Here is a 5,325-nt window from a genome sequence, read left to right on the forward strand (position 1 = left end):
ATCGGATGGGCTGCGCCGTGTACCTTGGCCATTGGGCAGTGGAGGGCATGGGGAGGCGTGGTTTAAGGAGGCGTGGCCTGAGTGGGCGGGGCACGTGGTGATGGTTTAAGTGTAGTGGAGCAGCTCCTGGGGAATCCTTTAGGGTTGTTATGGGAGCATCTTGCACCACCGAAATTAAAGTTGGAGCAAGTCCTCTAGGACCGCGCAAACCTCTCGTTTCGATATGGAATTCAGAAAGTACGTTCTATGAAGACAGCTAAGAACACCAAAAGCAGTTCTCCCACCATTAGGACAAAGGACATTAACAGTTCTTCAGAGAAGAAATGGGCACTGTGAACAATCATGTGAAAAAATGCTCTTAATGAAAGGAAGAGGAAGAGAAGGAAAGGGAGAAGGAGACAGAGTTGTTGAAGCTGTATAAAGATAGGATGGTAGAGCGGTGATTTTGGAAAGTAAATTGGAATTTTCATCCAGAGATTACATTACTCTGCCTGTATCCCATGGAAGTCAGTGATAAAAAGGATGACTCCAGATACACCAAAATATTTGTAGCAGTACTTTTTGTCGAAGCAAATAACTGGAAACAAAGTAGAAGGCCATCCACTGGGGAATAATTAGACCAGTTCTGTTACCTGAATGTGATGGAATAATACAGGGGTGTAAGAAATGACCAGTTTGATTGATGAATACAAAGAACCATCTGAAAAATGTATATGCACTGCGACTGAGTGACCGAAGCAGAGCTATGAAAACTATATACAATAATAACACAACTTAAGTTATTGAACCAGCACAAATCTATCAGAACTGAGTATTACAAAAATACAGAGATAAAGCATGACTCTAAAAAGGAGATATTGGAAGTTAACACCCACTACTCTGTTCCAGAGGTGGGAATTCTGCAAGTGTGAAATATGACACGTATTTTCAGACTTTTTCAATTTATTGATTAGTTTTGCTGATTTTTTTTCTCTTCTATCACCCCACTTTTTTATTTAAAAATATTCTATGTTTTATAAGATGACTCTCAGGGAGGGAAAGGGATATGGTGAAGAGGGCTTAGCAATGTTAAAATGGTATCCATACAAATTTATTTTTAAATAGGAATGTAAGCTGGGTATGGTAACCCGCACTTGGGGTCCCTGATACTGGCTAAGACCACATAAGTGATACATTGGTATCACTTGAGTTTAGTAATTCTGAGCTCCAGTGGAGCTAAAGCCCTTTAGGTGTCTGAGCAAAGTTTAGAGCCAATATGGTGTCCCCCTGTAACAGAACCGCTACCAGGATGCCTAAGGAGGGGTGAACTGGCAAGGCTTGGAAATAGAGCAGGTTATAGCTTCAGTGCCAGTCAATAGTGGAGTTAGACCCAGGAATGATTAATATGTTTACAACATGGGTGAGATAGGGGAATCCAGTTCTACCCCCCTCCACCACCACCCCAAAAATGAATATAAACTCCTTAAGGGCAGAGACTGTCTTGTTTACTTGTTTTTATATCCCTAACTCTTAGCATAGGGCCTAGAAGATAATAAACACTTAATAAATGCTTTATCTAGCCAAATAATTTTTTTTATCACTTCCCCTTTGTTCCTTATATTTCCCAACCTGATATTGACCAAGAAAGGCTGCATGGTGTAGTAGATAGAGAACTGGCCTGGGAATATGGAAGATCTGAGTTAAGTTTTGTCATGCCTCTTCTATAACACACACACACAAACACACACACACACACACACACACACGACTGTGTGATCCTGGGCAAGTCATTTAGTCTCTAGTCAGCTCTTCAACACCATAAATTGCAAGGGAAACCTGTATTAGTAGAGGGAGTTTCCTTATCTGGAAGTTCTCTATTCCAATGAAATCCCAGTCCTTTTTACTCTGTTAACCAACCAAAATTGCTTCTTTCTTTACATCGTCCATATTCTTTGGTTTCTGTCCACCCTCCTTGCTACAACCTTTAACTAGGTCTTTGTCATCCCAACTTCACCAGACTCCCTGTCTCCAGACGTTATCTTTAGTTCTTTTGTATTGCTACTGCCAAAGTGTCATCGGGGCCTGTTGCTTTGGCCAACCTAATTATGGAGACGCTGGAATGTGGTGGTAAGAATGCTGAGGACACAAAACAGAGGGAAGACAGTGCTGTTTAACTCTTGTTTAGCTTATGTTTTCTTTTCCAAGAAAGAGAACCCAAAAGGACAAAACAGAAATGTCTATTAGGAAATTGATACCCAAGACAAGTAGAGTTGGAGTAAGAGTCATCATTTTTTGTGATTTTAAAATGGGGAAGTTTGGGCAGCTTTAATCTGAAAAAAAAATTTAGGGGCTCTAGCAGATTGCAAGCTCAAATCAAATCAACAATGGGATGGGATAACCAAATAAGCCAGCTTGCTCTGTGCCTATATTAACAAAAGCATTTTTCCTCTTTGAGAATGAAGGATGAACTACAACAGAAGCATGGTATCCAAGACCACAGAGGTGGTAGCCCCATCGCAAGCTGCCACAATCAGCCTACATCTGGAATATTATTTTAATTTCTGAGCACCATATTTTAGTAAAGTTGGAGATAAACTGCAGAGTACCCAGAGGAAGGCAACCAAGATGGTATGAGGTTGAAATGAAATGAAGGTAGCATAAAATATATAGGATGGGCATCAAGCTTGCATCTAAAAGAGGTGTTCTTAATCTTTTTTGTGTGTGTGACGTGGAACCCTTTCACAGTCTAGTTTTGGACCACTTCTCAGAATAATATTTTTAAATGCATAAAATAAAATAATAACATAGGATTACAAAGAAAACTATGTTTTAAAAGTTACCAAAGTATTTGTAAAACCAGGTTTACAATCCACAGGTTAAGAATCCCTTTTCTAAAATTTTAATTCATATTGGACTGTTGGGATCAGAAAACTAGTATAAAGGGAATTATTTTGGATTGATATTTTTGAAAAGTTGGATTTGTTGCTGGGACTCAAAGGAGCTCCACAGAATGATCAGATAAGCTAGTCAATAATAAAAACTACAGACTTTTACATGTTTAAAGGTAAATGTCACATGGCTTGACTGGAAACCCCCAAGGGGGCACAGAAAGGGAGGCAGGGATATTAGACTAGTATTTCTCCCCACCTCCAACTGGAGCAGTAGCTGACATTTCCAAACTAAGGTTAACCCTTCCTGCCATAATTCAGGCCCCACTGAGACCAGGACCTCCAAGGAGGACTAAGAAGGTACAGAGAAGATATATACAACTAGGGAGGAAACAAGGAAGAGGCAGGGCACAGTTTTATTCAGTTTATGGCAGGTCAGTAAACATTTATTAAATGCCTACTATGTACCAATGGCAGATAGATGGTACAGAGGGACAGGAGTCAGGAAGACCTGAGTTCAAGTGTGGTCTCAGATCCTTACAAGCTGTATGACCTGGGCAAGTCACTTCACCCTTTTTGCCTCAGTTCTTCATCTGTAAAATGAGCTGGAGAAGAAAACAGCAAACCACTCCAGTATCTTTGCCAAGAAAAACTACAAATAGGGTCACAGAGTCAGATACAACTGAGCAACAACATGTGCCAAGCACTGTGCTAAGGGCTGGGCACATAAAGAAAGGTAAAAGGTAGCTTCTGCTCTCAAGTTGCTTATAGTCTAATGGGAGAGGCAACATGCAAGCAACTATGTACACATAAGTAATAAATAAAATAAGTAAGAGAGGGAAGGCACTAGAATCCAAGAGGACCTGGGAAGGCTTTCTGTAGAAGATGTGAGTTTAGCTAGGACTTGAAGGAATCAAGGAGGCAAAGAGGGAGAGCATTCCAGGCATGGGTTGTTGTTGTGTTTGTCTTTCGTTTTCCAAGAAGACCATGACATCAGAAAAATGATGATGTGACTTGCACTTGACTTTGAGTGAGGGAGGGCTGTGCAAGGTCACCAGCCTCACTTTCTCCTCTAGAGCCACCTGGGTCCAGTGACCAGATATTCATCAGGATGACTAGAGACGGCCCAGGATGCAATGGGAGACCTTGACCTCTTTGACCTTGGGCCTATTCAGGTACTCAGGGTGAAGTAACACCCATACAGTGAATAGGTCTGTTTAAGAAATAGTCAGGGGAGTGGCCCCTTTCATGAGCAAAAAAAAAAAAAAAAAAAAAACCAACTAAATCAAGTTGTAAGGGAAGGGAAACAGAATTGATAATTACTCTTTAGCCAGGAGGGGTCCAGGAAACAGCCCTTAAGTGGAGTTTGGGCAGGGATCCAGTCTATGGGCTTCAAAGTGCAGTAGGTTTAAAGTTTAAGGTCAGGAAAGGAAAGGACAGGACAGGACAGGAGAAGATGGGAGACTGATTATCAATTTTAACTATTTCCCTTCCCTTCCAGCTTGATTTAGTTATTTTTCTTTTGCTCATTAAAGGGGCCACCCCTGACTATTTCTTAAACAGGCCTATTCACTATATGGGCATTACCTCACCTTAAGTGAGTACCTGAATAGGCCTAAGGCTAAAGAGGTCAAGGTCTCCCATTGCATCCTGGGCCATCTCCAGTTATCCTGATGAATATCTGGTCACTGGATCCAGATGGCTCAGGAGGAGAAAGTGAGGCTGATGACCTTCACAGCCCTCCCTCACTCAAAGTCAAGTGCAAGTCATGTCATCATTTCTCTGATGTCATGGTCTTCTTCGAAAACAAAGGACAAACACAACCTGTGAGTCAACTGAGCTGCATGAATGGGGACCTAGCTAGCTGGGGAACTCAGCTCACCCTCTCCCATCTGTCTCTCCCCCTCCCCTTACCTCCCTTCTCCTAAGGAAGGTAAATTTGGATGGCCAGACATGCCATCCAAACTTGGGGTTTACTGGCTTGCTTTGCTTTGTTGTGCTATGCTGTGCTATGCTTTGCTTTGATATCCTGCCCTCTCCTGTCCTGTCCTCTCCTGTTCTTTCCAGGCATGGGGAACAATTTGAGAAAATGTTCAGTCAAGAGATGGAGTGTCTTGTTCCAGGAATAGTAGGGAACTCAATGTCACTGGATCATAAAGTACATGTTGGGTAAGAGAGACTAAGAAAGGAGACTAGAAAGGAAGAGGGCAGGTTAGGAAGGGCTTTGAATGCCAAAGGATTTTCTATTTGATTGTGGAGGTGATAGGGAACTGCTGGAGTTTGTTGACACAGGAGGTAAGGTGACATGCTTTAAGATTACTTTGACAGCTGAGTGGAAAATAGAATAGAGGGGAGAGCAACTCTTGGCAGAGAGAGTCCAACCAGCAGGCATTGCAGTAGTCCTAGTAAGAGGTGATGAGGGCCTATACCAGAGAAGTGACAATGTCACAAGAAAGAA

This window comes from Notamacropus eugenii, chromosome 4 (assembly GCF_028372415.1).
Source record: "Notamacropus eugenii isolate mMacEug1 chromosome 4, mMacEug1.pri_v2, whole genome shotgun sequence".
NCBI classification, from domain to species: domain Eukaryota; kingdom Metazoa; phylum Chordata; class Mammalia; order Diprotodontia; family Macropodidae; genus Notamacropus; species Notamacropus eugenii.